Raw genomic sequence first — 14,831 nt, 5'->3', positions numbered from 1 at the left:
GGGATTAGTTTTAAATTGCAATTCGAATCATAAGCTTTTATTTGAACTTTCTTTTATTTTTGTTTTCTCATCTATTTTCGTGATTACTTGTGAAGGTGTATGCGAAAATACGGTGAATCAAGCCTCCTACCGATCGATCCCGAAATCGAAAAGACGTGCAAACGAAACCAGAAGGAAAAACAACAAAGGATCGAGGGAGCAACAATGGCCGAGGAACGACCTCTTCTCGACTACGTCCTACCTACCACAAATGGGTATCGTGCGGCCGTTGTTAGTCCAGCCATTGAGAACCGGGGCTTCGAAATCAAAACCGGGATGATCAACATGATTCAACAAAACCAATTCGCTGGAGGCCCTACCGAAGATCCGAACGAGCACCTCGCCAACTTCAACGAGCTATGCGGCACATTCCACATCCAGAACATAAGCGTCGATGCAATCCGACTCCGCTTGTTCTCATTTTCCCTTCGCGACCGAGCGAAGATTTGGCTGCAATCCTTTCCCGCCGACTCCATCACCACTTGGGAGGAACTTTGTGCTAAATTCGTTGCAAAGTTCTTCCCATTCGAGAAGACAGCCCGTTTGAAGAATGCGATCCACAGTTTCGGGCAATGGGAGGGGGAGTCCTTGCATGAGGCGTGGGCACGCTTTAAAGAAATGATGAGGAAATGCCCTCACCATGGGATAGCCTTGACGGACCTACTACAAACATTTTACTATGGTCTCCTCACCTCGACAAAGACCTTAGTTAACACCGCTGCGAGAGGCACGATGCTAACTAAGACGCCATCGGAATTCCATGACTTACTTGAAGAATTGGCGCGTTCCAACGATCAATGCCCGGTAGAGAGAAGACTCATGAAGCCCGGTCCCGCGACCGCACACGCTACCACAACCGGAGACAAATCAGAAGAGTTGAAAGAAGTGCTAGCACAAATGGCGGAGCTTAACAAACAGCTCAAGGAGATGAAAATGGCAGCCAAGGTCACACAAGCCGTACCAGAGACATGTTTTTTGTGTAATGGGGCTCACTTCACCGACGATTGCCCTCAAGCCAATGACGTACATGCCGAGCAAGCCAACTACGTCAACAACTACAATAACCGGGGCCAATATCACAACGCCAACAACAACTACAACAATGGAGGTCGAAACAACAATTACAACAATCAAGGATGGAGAGGACCTCAACAACAACAACAACAAGGGTTCGAGGACAATCGACCTTCACCGGCGTACCACAACCCAAATCAAGGGCATCCACAACAACAACGGGGGTTCCAACCTCAACAACAACCAATTCAGCCCACACCCAAGATCGAGCCAAATGACATGTTCCTAGCATTCATGAATAGGACAACGGAAATCATGCAAAATCAAGAAACCGCGCTCCAAAATCAAATGGCGTTGATCCGGAACATTGAAACACAAGTGGGTCAAATTGCTCAAGCTCAAAGCAATAGACCACAAGGGAACCTTCCAAGCAACACCAACGTCAACCCGAAGGACCAATGCAACGCAATCACTCTTCGCAGCGGGTTAGTTCTTGAGAACTCAAACAAGGGGAAGGAAAAAGAAGGAGACGATGCATCATCATCAACACCACCACAGCCCATGCCTACCTCCTCGACTCCCTTGCACGCCCCCGTGCCATTTCCTCAACGGCTCAAGAACAACAAGCTCGACGAGCAATTCGGGCGGTTTGTTGAGATGCTCAAACAACTTTGAGTCAACATTCCGTTCGCCGACGCCATCGTACAAATGCCGAGCTATGCGAAGTTCATGAAAGACATCCTCTCCAATAGGCGCCGAATCGACGATTGTAGCACAATCACACTTTCCGAGGAGTGCAGTGCTATAATCCAAAGAAAGCTTCCACCAAAAATGAAAGATCCGAGAAGTTTCACCGTACCATGCGCCATAGGGGACCTCTACTTCGAAAAGGCGTTGTGTGATTTAGGAGCTAGCATCAACCTCATGCCATTCTCCATCTTTCAAAAGCTTGGCATCGGAGAAGTGAAATCCACGCGAGTGACACTCCAAATGGCGGACCAATCCATCAAATACCCAAGATGCATCATTGAAGACGTCCTTGTCAAGGTGGATAAGTTCATCTTCCCCGCTGATTTCGTGGTGCTAGACATGGAGGAAGACACAAATATCCCTATCATATTGGGAATGCCATTCCTAGCTACCGGAGGAGCCTTAATCGATGTCCAAAAAGGTGAACTCAAGTTAAGGGTGCAAGATGAGGAAGTCGTCTTCAAAACCATGAAATACTCGAAAGAAAGCGACGATATATTCCGGGTCGATTTTTGTGATGCGGTCATTGACGACCATTCTTGCCGCTCAGATGAGCCCCTTGAGGTATGTCTTCTTAACTCGTGTGATTCCGCTAACGAAATCATTACTTGTGCAACCTTAGAATACGCGAATTACATGGATGGGTTCGAACCCAATAGAAGGAAGTATTTCGAGGAGCTAGGAGAAAGCCCGAAGCCACGCAAACCATCCATGGAGGAGCCTCCGGAGATCGAGCTCAAGGAGCTGCCTTCTCACCTCCGCTTCGCCTTCCTTGGAGCTGAGAAGACTCTCCCGGTCATCATATCCGACCACCTCACCGGCGAGCAAGAAGACAAGTTGTTGCGAGTGTTGCGATCCCATATGCCGGCAATTGGATGGACTCTTTCCGACATTAAAGGAATTATTCCATCTTTTTGCACGTATCGCATCCTCATGGAAGACAACTCTCATCCCTCCATTGAACATCAACGAAGGCTCAACCCGGCAATGAAGGAGGTGGTGCGCAGAGAGATATTGAAGTGGCTCGATGCCGGATTAATCTACCCAATCTCCGACAGCTCGTGGGTTAGCCCGGTCCAATGCGTTCCAAAGAGTAGTGGAATGACGGTGATTCGAAACGACAACAACGAACTTATCTCGACTCGCACCGTCACCGACTTCCTAATATGCATGGACTACCGTAAGCTCAACACCGCCACCCGGAAAGATCACTTTCCTCTACCCTTCATCGACCAAATGCTTGACCGCCTTACCGGCCACGAATACTATTGCTTCCTCGACAGCTACTCCGGATACAACCAAATCGCCATCTCCCCCGAAGATCATGAGAAGACAACATTCACGTGTCCTTACGGCACATTTGCTTTCCGGCGAATACCCTTCGGCCTATGCAATGCACCGGCCACTTTCCAAAGGTGCATGATGGCCATCTTCTCCGATATGGTTGAGCGCACTATAGAGGTATTCATGGACGAATTCTCTATTTTCGGTGCTACTTACGACGTTTGCCTCGAGAATTTGTCTAAGGTGTTAGATCGGTGCGTGGAAGCCAACCTCGTGCTCAATTGGGAGAAATGCCATTTCATGGTAAAAGAAGCGATTGTTCTAGGCCATCGGGTCTCAGCACAAGGGCTGGAAGTAGACCGAGCAAAGATTTCCACGATCGAGAAACTACCTCCACCAATCTCGGTCAAAGGTGTGCGGAGCTTTTTGGGGCATGCGGGCTTCTACCGGAGATTCATCAAAGACTTCTCGAAAATAACAAAACCTCTTTGTGGTCTCCTCGAGAAGGACGCAAAGTTCATCTTCACCAACGAGTGCATGAAGGCATTCATCACGCTCAAGAACAAGTTGAGCACCGCCCCGGTGATTGTGGCACCAGATTGGAGCGAGCCGTTCGAGATGATGACCGATGCGAGCGATTTTGCCGTAGGTGCGGTTCTTGGGCAGCGAAGAGGAAGAGCCTTCCACACAATCTACTACGCAAGCCGAACCCTCAACGATGCCCAAATCAACTACACCACCACCGAGAAGGAGCTCCTTGCGATGGTCTTTGCCTTTGACAAATTCCGACCTTATGTCATTGGCAACAAGACCATCGTCTACACCGATCATGCGGCGATCCGACACTTGATGGCGAAGAAAGATGCAAAGCCGCGGCTCATTCGATGGATTCTTCTCCTCCAAGAATTCGACGTGGAGATCAAAGACAAGAAAGGGACGGAAAATCTCGTAGCCGACCACCTCTCACGCCTAGAAGACCTCACCCACATCCACGACCAAAAGGTGCCTATCGACGACAATTTCCGAGACGAAAAATTGCTAGCAGTGGAGAAGGTGGCAACACCATGGTACTCCGACATCATCAACTTCTTGGTGAGCAACAAGATGCCTCCAGACTATAACCATCACCAGAAGAAGAAATTCCTCTCCGACGTTCGACGATACTATTGGGAAGAGCCAATCCTTTACCGGCAGTGCGCGGATTCAATAGTCCGCCGATGCGTGCCCGACGACGAGATGCTCTCCATACTCAAGCATTGTCATTCTCTAGAGTGTGGATGACATTTCGAGCACAATTGCACAGCGGCTAAGGTGCTTCAAAGTGGCTTCTTTAGGCCGAACCTCTTCCGAGATTGCCGTAATTTCGTCATGTCATGCAACCGATGCCAACGGACGGGAAACATCTCGAACCGGAATGAGATGCCATTGAAGAACATAATGGAGATAAAGCCGTTCGATGTTTGGGGGATAGACTTCATGGGTCCGTTCCCACCCTCCTATGGAAACAAGTACATCCTTCTCGCGGTAGATTACGTGTCCAAATGGGTGGAAGCAAAGGCTACTCCAACAAGCGACGGGAAAGAAATGCTCCGCTTCCTCAAGCACAACATCTTCACACGCCATGGCACACCGCGAGCATGTTGGAATCGATCTAGGGTTTAAGAAAATAATTAACGCTTCGGTAAGCGGCGGAATTTTAAAAAATTTCTTTTACAAGTAAAACAGTTTTTACTAACCTAGACAAGTGCAAGTACATGTAATTAAAAACTAATATGAGCTAGAAGTTTACTAACCTTTCTTGAAGCTTGAACTTTGAAGAAGCTTTTGGAAAGTTTGCAACGCTCGTCTCCCCTCGCAGCACGTCTCTCTTTCTTTCCTCGGCACCTCGAGCAACCACGAAAGTTTCTATCACTAAATCACTCGAAATAAAGGAATTAGTGAGTGGGCACTTTTAAACACTACGACTTAAGAACGAGTCTTGAAGTCGCAGAGCTAAACACTAGGTCGAGTGAGGACCTAGGTGCCAAAACAAGAAAAATCGAAAATAAACTAGAGAGAGAGAAAGGAGTTTCGGCCACAATGTCTAGAGAGAGAGTCTCTCAATCTCTAACTTGTGTGGAATGAGAAAAATGGGAAGAATGAGGCTCCTATTTATAGGAGAGGTCTCACCTTCAATAAGGTAGTTTCCTCTTCTATAGAATATCACATATTCATGAGCCAATTTCCCTTTTTCCTTCATGAGGTGCATGGCCAAGACATATCAAGTAAGTCCTTGGATTTGTTTCCTCTTTTGTTTGCTTCTCCCTTGACCATATTTGGGCGCCCACCTTGTGCATCCATATGCAAATTTGTTTCCTCTTTTTCTTTTGGCAAGTATCTTGATACATTTATGCACAAAATATTCTCTCCTCCTATGGGTATGTTGGGCGCCTATCTCATTCAAGAAAGGCCTTCTAGAAGTTTTTCCACTTGTTCATGACAACATGAAAAAGGCCCATTAAGAATTTAAAATTCTTATGAAATGAAATTAATTCACAAGGCCCAATGATCAAGTCACGGCCGAGTGATGCATGTCATCAAATGACCTTGTCAAAAAATTTATTGACATTCATTTCATCATATGTCTCAAAAGACAAAAATACCCTTTTGACAATTTTCGTTCTTGTTTTGACTTAGCTTCCAATTTAACTATTCCTATCGATGTGATTCGTGACAGTGACCTCATGGACCCAAATAAACAAAGCTTGAGCTAAACACTTGGACTCAAAAGTTCACAAACCTTTTTCCAAGTTTAGCTTAATGCCAACTGACTCCACTAAAGAGCTGACACTGAAAATCTCTCGGTTCAAATGAATTTTCTACTCAAGAATTCGACCTAATTATGATGAGCGGATCCACTGAATATTATCTATGTTTACCCTTCATGAATGTCATCAGCTAGTCGGGATTTACTAAATTACCATTTTACCCTTCTAGCTGTTATTTCCTCAACTCCTTTGTCGCTTGTGAATAAGTTAGAAACAATGTATTGACGAGGAGCTAACAAGTCACATTGTTTCATCCAAAAGAGTCAGGATTCAATTTGGACACTGGCCAGTTCATTTATTCACACTCCAAGGAACAAAGCATGAGGTGACATACATTGCATTTCAGCAATCTTGTACATGAATTCCATATCTATGAGAACTTCACAAAGTTACTCATGACATTCTCACAACTTAGTACTTCACCAATAGGCCCTGTTCGGAATCACATAGTGAGTCCGAACTCTGACTTTCTCAAATGAGAATACTAAGCTGTGAAATGGCATGTCTCATTTCAGGATTAAGGTAAGCATGATGCAATTCATACGTAGTGACTTCGAGACATAAGAGGTTAAATGGTTTGTTCTTATCTTGTCTCTAGAAGTGCACTGGTCAATTCAGTACATTCGGAAGATACCTAGAAGAACTATAGAGTCTCCAACTCTCAATGCCTCATAACCAGACATCATAGATTCTTCTAACAATCATACTGAGGTCAATAGTCCTTTAACCCTTAGATTGCGAATATATCGTTTTAAGCAAACTACGAAGAGTTTGTTCATGCAAATCTACATTTGTCTCTTCGTAAGTTGTTAAGTTTGTTTATGGACTAAAAGACTAAGGTTTTATCATAAAGCTTCAAACAAAGAAAGAATGAATGAACGTTTCAACTTTATTAATAAAGAATAAGCAATTACAAGCAAGAGTCTTCGTAAGACTATATGACATTAAATGTACATAAATAGACACTACTACTCTTCTTGTGGGCACCATTGACAACAAACTCCCACTTGACTCAAAGAAGATGTGTGTAGTCTTTCATGCCTAATCCCTCACGATGTTGGTCGAAGACCTTGTTCGCTAGGGCCTTGGTGAATGGATCTGCGAGGTTGTCCACCGTTGAGATCTTCTTCACTTCCACGTCTCCGCGCTGCACGATCTCTCGAATCAAATGGTATTTCCTCTCAATATGCTTAGAGCGCTTATGGCTTCTAGGTTCCTTTGAGTTAGCGACAGCCCCACTATTATCACAATAAAGGGTCATGGGCTCGTCGACGTTTGGAATAACTTCCAAATACTTAAGGAATTTTCTAAGCCATACAACTTCTTTGGATGCTTCACAAGCAGCCACATATTCTGCTTCCATTGTGGAGTCAGCAATGCAAGATTGCTTAATACTTCTCCACACAACAGCTCCACCATTAAGGATGAACACAGATCCCGAAGTGGATTTCCTGGAATCCTTATCCGCTTGAAAATCGGAGTCGGTATATCCCGTCATAGTCAGGTCAGTACCTGAGTATGTAAGCATCAAATTCCTAGTTCTTCGAAGATACTTAAAAACATGCTTAACAGCAATCCAGTGCTCGGGTCCAGGGTTGGATTGGAAACGGCTAACTACGCCAACGGCGAAACAGATGTCAGGTCTAGTGCAAAGCATAGCATACATAAGGCTTCCTACGGCAGAGGCGTAAGGAATCTTCCTCATGTCTTCAATCTCTTGTGCAGTCTTGGGAGACTGGTCCTTAGAGAGTGAAACTCCATGCCTAAAGGGTGTTTGACCCTTCTTGGAGTCTTGCATCGAGAAGCGATCCATTACCTTATCAATATAAGATGCTTGAGAGAGCGACAGTGTCCGGTTTTTCCTATCTTGAAAGATTTGGATCCCCAGAATGCACGCGGCTTCTCCTAGATCCATCATATCGAATTTATTTGCCAGCCAGACCTTAACCTCAGATAACTTACCCACGTCATTACCAATGAGTAGTATATCATCGACATATAGTACCAGAAACACAACTTTGCCTTCGTGTATTAACTTGTAAACACAAGGCTCATCTATTGACTGTTCAAAGCCGAAGCTTTTCACAGTTTCATCGAATCTGTTATTCCATGACCTAGATGCTTGCTTTAATCCATAAATGGACTTAAGCAACTCACAAACCTTGGTCTCTTGACCTTCTTCCATGAAACCGTCTGGTTGAGCCATGTAAATGCGCTCGTCAAGATTGCCATTCAGAAAGGTTGTCTTGACATCCATTTGCCAGATCTCATAGTCGAGAGCTGCAGCTATGGATAGGAGTATGCGGATGGATTTAAGCATCGCGACTGGCGAGAAGGTTTCTTCATAGTCAATCCCTTCTTGTTGGGTATAACCCTTCGCCACAAGTCGTGCTTTGAACGTCTCGACGTTCCCATCAGGACCCATTTTCTTCTTGTATATCCACTTACACCCTACGGGTTTAATCCCTTCAGGAAGGTCTACAAGTTTCCAGACATTGTTGACATACATCGAGTGCATTTCAACTTTCATGGCGTCAAGCCAAAGGTTTGATTCAGAACAAGCCATTGCTTGGCTATAGGAAACAGGATCATCCATGTCAGAGACGGCTACAAGAGAGTCTCCATAAGACATGTACCTGTCAGGCTTTTGAGTAGCCCTCCCACTACGTCGAAGTACTACTTTACGAGATTCTGATGAGTTAGGTTGTGTTTCAGTTGGGGTAAGAACAGTTCTTACAGATGAGGTAGAATCTTCCTCACCCAACTTTTCTTCAAGCACAATTTTGCTTCTAGGTTTCGCATCCTTCATGAAGTCCTCCTCGAGGAAACGAGCATTCGTGCTAACGAAAGTCTTATCATCCTCGGGACTATAGAAAATGAAACCTTTAGTTTCCTTTGGATATCCAACAAACATGCACAATTCTGACCTACTAGCCAACTTGCTAGTCTTTTGCCTAAGCACATGTGCAGGGCAACCCCAAATTCGAATGTGGCCCAAACTAACTTTACGGCCAGTCCATCGTTCATAAGGAGTACCAGGAACCGTTTTGGACGGAACTTGGTTCAGAATATAAGCGGCTGTTTCGAGGGCATATCCCCAAAAGGAAAGAGGGAGTGATGAGTAACTCATCATTGATCTAACCATCTCCATAAGAGTTCGGTTTCTTCTCTTTGACACTCCGTTTTGTTGAGGGTGTGCCAGGTGCGGTAAGCTGAGAAGCGATACCTTCTTCTTTAAGAAAGTCATCAAACTCTCCAGACATATACTCACCACCTCGATCAGATCGAAGTGTTTTGATCACTTTGCCAGTTTGCTTTTCCACTAAAGCCCTAAAGACCTTAAATACGTTAAAGGTCTCGGATTTGTGTTTGAGCAAATAGACAAACCCATATCGTGAGTAATCATCGGTGAAGGTAACGAAGTATTCGTATCCTCCACGTGCCTGTTGGCTGAGCGGACCACATACATCAGAATGTACTAGCTCCAGCAACTTAGTGGCTCTTCGACCCTTATCGGAGAAAGGTCGCTTAGTCATTTTTCCTTCTATGCAGGTTTCACAAGTAGGTAGTGAACCTATTGCAGAGGCTTGGAGTGGACCATCCCTCACAAGTCTCTTAATCCTATCTAGACTGATATGACCAAGTCTTAAGTGCCAAAGGTATATTGATTTTGTTAGATCAGAGGATTCAGAAAGTTTGATCCTCTTTGGCTCCCTAATTAGATCGTTATCTATTTCGGTGTCTAAAAGAGAATGTTGAGTGAGATAGATGTAAAAAAGACCATTCTTCATACATGCATCAGTGACAAAAGAATTAGAAAAAGAAATACGAATTTCATTCTTTATAAACTTTAAACAATAATCTTGCTCGAAAAGTTGAGCAACAGATATTAGGTTTTTCCCAAAGGAAGGAACATAATAAACATTATTCAAATTTAAAGTTCGATCTCCAAAAGATAACGTCACGGATCCCACAGCCTTCGCAGACACCACGCTTCCATCACCCCACTTGAAGCAGAAGTCGCCATCCTCTAAGCTTTTGCTTTTCCTAAAACCAGTCAAGGAGCAGCAAATATGGTTAGTAGCAGCGGAGTCAATAATCCACGATGATACATTATCAGCTACTAAACAAGCTTCAGTAACAAGTATAATACCTTTTACTTTAGTCTTGAGGTAGGCAGGACAGTTCCTACGCCAGTGACCAGGCTCATTGCAGTGGTGGCACTTGTCTTTAGACTTGTCCACCTTCGGAGCCTTTGGCGCTTTCTTCTTCGTTTGAACCTTAGGTTGGTTCTTCTTCTCGGCATTGCGAGGTCTCTTCTTAGATCCAGAGGTGGAGGCAGTAGCATGTACTTCTCCTTGAGCCCTCTTTTTCTTAGTGAGTGCCTCAGCGGTTTGAAGTTCCTTCATGAGCTCGGTAACAGTGTACTCTAGCTTGTTCATGGAATAATTCAACTTGAAGGTATCAAAGGTTTCGGGGAGAGTTTCCAAGATCATATCTATTTTAGTCTCCCCATCAATCTCAGATACAAGGATCTCCATCTCGTTGAGATAGCTAATGATCAGCATCATATGATCTCTAACGGGAGTTCCAGCCTTCATACGACAGTTCATGAATTGTTGGACCGCTTGTTGCCTAGCTTGACGTCCTTGCCCTCCAAACATCTCATGGAGATTGTAGAGCATATCGGTGGCAGTTTCATAATCACGATATTGTTGTTTCAACACATTGTTCATCGATGCCAAAATATAGCATCTCGCAATCTCATCGGATCGAAGCCAGGCCGCCAAGGCGTCTTTCTCCTCTTGCGTCGAATCATCATTCGTTTGAGGACAGGGGGTAGTGAGAACCCATTTGTGCTTGTCGATAGTAAGGACTATATCGAGGTTACGTTTCCAGTCGACGTAATTGTCGCCTTCGAGTTTATTCGAGGAAAGAATGGTTGAGAGAGGGTTGAGAGACATATTGCCTATAAAAGTTGAAACAAGATTATGATTAGTCTTTGGTTTAGGATTTAAGTTTTATTAAGACTTTTATAAAATCCAAAATGTGTTATAAACCAAACGATAATTTACTCCCTCAAGAGAAGGCCGCAAAAAATCTCCTTTTATAAGTAAATGACATATCATTAATGCTAAGCCAAGATGTCAATACATCTATTTTGACTAGCCACCTTTTAAATTGGTTTGATCACTCACATCCTTTCGCAGAGCCTCAAGGGAGGATTACTAGGGATTGAGCCTAAGTGTGCAACCAACCACTTAGTCCAAAAGGTCAACTTTGAAAAACAATCCCCCAAGGGGAGGCCTTGCCATCATCGTCTCACTCTCGGACGTAGCTCATTGAGCAATGATCGAAGCAATAACGCCTTGGAGTACTCCAATTTAAGTGAGGGTCGCAAGAACGGCTCTTAGTCCCACGTTAATTGCTTCTTTCATTAGTGTTGGGGATTGTGGGTTACAAACAACAAATATAACCCTCCCACTTAGTTTTTGGAGTTGGTTCATCGACTCTTATAAGTTCGGAAACAAATTTCCTAGTTAGAGAGCGACAGAGCGGACAACTAGAAGAGAATCCTAGATCGACATGTTCAGAGTAGTATTAGTGCATAAAGGCACAAGGTACATACTCGATCTTTTCCTATTTTCTATTTCGGGAAAGTGCATGAGGGAAATGTGAACTTCAACTCACTCGAACACTTGAAAGTTTGAGATTACACATCTTTTTATTTTTCGGCTTGTCTACAAAGAGACCTCCCACTCAAATTTTCAAGAGCATATAGATTTTGAACATATGTGATATAGATATAGTTTTGAAAACATTTTGAAAACTTATTTGATTTGGATGACAAAATATTTTCAAGTTTGAAAGTGAAAACGGTTTTTCAAAATTCAAACTAGTTTTGTAAAAACTCAATTTCAATTAAACTTTCAAAAATCAAAACTTTTTAATCTTACACATCATGTTTTTAATCATATGAAAAACATTTTTGCTCGAGAAAATTTTCTCATTAGAGTTCTATATAACTCATGGTAGTGGGGTTTGAAAATCCGGATTTCTAAAAAACTGGAGTTTCAGACAGCCGCGCACCTCGGAGTAAAATCGTCATATCTGGCGGCTCCGATGCCCTTTTCCGCCGAAACCGGTGGCATTGGACAGAGGACAGACAGAGATTTAATTTGATTTAAGAATCATTAAATTTCGATTTCTGAGCAGAGAGTTATGCCACTTTTAATGCGGGTTTACTCCAGCTCGAAGAAAAATAAATAATTAAAGCTTGGTCCTTTTTAAGTGCGAAAAGGAATCGAGTGTAACGGAACGTTTTATGAAGGTTGTTAATGCTTTTATTTGTGTTTTATTAGCAAGGTAATAACAAGGCATAAAATAAATAACAACAAGCATAAAACGATTCAAGTAAAAATAAGAAACTAGCAAGATAACAAAACTTGTCACAAAATTTTACTCGAAATTTCTCAAACCTTTAAAACACGTTTTTCAATATAAAAAATTAAAAACTTTTAGAACTGATTCTAATGTGTTTTAAAAACATCCCAAAATCATAGAAAAACAACATGGTTTTTAATTTAAAGGCAAGAGCAATAAATTAAAAAAAAATCGAAGATAACAATTCTAACTTGTCACAAAATTAGTAAACTTTCGAAAACGATTTTCAAGCTCATAATTTTAAATACAAGTACATGCTAATCTTTGACCATAGCTCTGATACCATTTGTTGGAATCGATCAAGGGTTTAAGAAAATAATTAACGCTTCGGTAAGCGGCGGAATTTTAAAAATTTTCTTTTACAAGTAAAACAGTTTTTACTAACCTAGACAAGTGCAAGTACATGTAATTAAAAACTAATATGAGCTAGAAGTTTACTAACCCTTCTTGAAGCTTGAACTTTGAAGAAGCTTTTGGAAAGTTTGCATGTTCGTCTCCCCTCGCAGCACGTCTCTCTTTCTTTCCTCGGCATCTCGAGCAACCACGAAAGTTTCTATCACTAAATCACTCGAAATAAAGGAATTAGTGAGTGGGCACTTTTAAACACTACGACTTAAGAACGAGTCTTGAAGTCGCAGAGCTAAACACTAGGTTGAGTGAGGACCTAGGTGGCAAAACAAGAAAAATCGAAAATAAACTAGAGAGAGAGAGAGAGAGGAGTTTCGGCCACAATGTCTAGAGAGAGACTCTCAATCTCTAACTTGTGTGGAATGAGAAAAATGAGAAGAATGAGGCTCCTATTTATAGGAGAGGTCTCACCTTCAATAAGGTAGTTTCCTCTTCTATAGAATATCACATATTCATGAGCCAATTTCCCTTTTTCCTTCATGAGGTGCACGGCCAAGACATATCAAGTAAGTCCTTGGATTTGTTTCCTCTTTTGTTTACTTCTCCCTTGACCATATTTGGGCGCCCACCTTGTGCATCCATATGCAAATTTGTTTCCTCTTTTTATTTTGGCAAGTATCTTGATACATTTATGCACAAAATATTCTCTCCTCCTATGGGTATGTTGGGCGCCTATCTCATTCAAGAAAGGCCTTCTAGAAGCTTTTCCACTTGTTCATGACAACATGAAAAATGCCCATTAAGAATTTTCAATAAAATTCTTATGAAATGAAATTAATTCACAAGGCCCAATGATCAAGTCATGGCCGAGTGATGTCAAAAAATTTATTGACATTCATTTCATCATATGTCTCAAAAGACAAAAATACCCTTTTGACAATTTTCGTTCTTGTTTTGACTTAGCTTCCAATTTAACTATTCCTATCGATGTGATTCGTGACAGTGACCTCATGGACCCAAATGAACAAAGCTTGAGCTAAACACTTGGACTCAAAAGTTCACAAACCTTTTCCAAGTTTAGCTTAATGCCAACTGACTCCACTAAAGAGCTGACACTGAAAATCTCTCGGTTCAAATGAATTTATTTTCTACTCAAGAATTCGACCTAATTATGATGAGCGGATCCACTGAATATCATATATGTTTACCCTTCATGAATGTCATCAGCTAGTCGGGATTTACTAAATTACCATTTTACCATTCTAGCTGTTATTTCCTCAACTCCTTTGTCGCTTGTGAATAAGTTAGAAACAATGTATTGACGAGGAGCTAACAAGTCACATTGTTTCATCCAAAAGAGTCAGGACTCAATTTGGACACTGGCCAGTTCATTTATTCACACTCCAAGGAACAAAGCATGAGGTGACATACATTGCATTTCAGCAATCTTGTACATGAATTCCATATCTATGAGAACTTCACAAAGTTACTCATGAAATTCTCACAACTTAGTACTTCACCAATAGGCCCTGTTCGGAATCACATAGTGAGTCCGAACACTGACTTTCTCAAATGAGAATACTAAGCTGTGAAATGGCATGTCTCATTTTAGGATTAAGGTAAGCATGATGCAATTCATACGTAGTGACTTCGAGACATAAGAGGTTAAATGGTTTGTTCTTATCTTGTCTCTAGAAGTGCACTGGTCAATTCAGTACCTTCGGAAGATACCTAGAAGAACTATAGAGTCTCCAACTCTCAATGCCTCATAACCAGACATCATAGATTCTTCTAACAATCATACTGAGGTCAATAGTCCTTTGACCCTTAGATTGCGAATATATCGTTTTAAGCAAACTACGAAGAGTTTGTTCATGCAAATCTACATTTGTCTCTTCGTAAGTTGTTAAGTTTGTTTATGGACTAAAAGACTAAGGTTTTATCATAAAGCTTCAAACAAAGAAAGAATGAATGAACGTTTCAACTTTATTAATAAAGAATAAGCAATTACAAGCAAGAGTCTTCGTAAGACTATATGACATCAAATGTACATAAATAGACACTACTACTCTTCTTGTGGGCACCATTGACAACAGAGCAATCATAAGTGACGGAGGCTCCCACTTTTGCAATCGTCAATTCGCT

This window comes from Urtica dioica, chromosome 9 (genome assembly GCF_054948205.1).
Source record: "Urtica dioica subsp. dioica isolate 48M chromosome 9, U.dioica_male_clone48M_v1_H2, whole genome shotgun sequence".
Classification (NCBI taxonomy): domain Eukaryota; kingdom Viridiplantae; phylum Streptophyta; class Magnoliopsida; order Rosales; family Urticaceae; genus Urtica; species Urtica dioica.
This window is presented reverse-complemented; position numbering follows the sequence as displayed.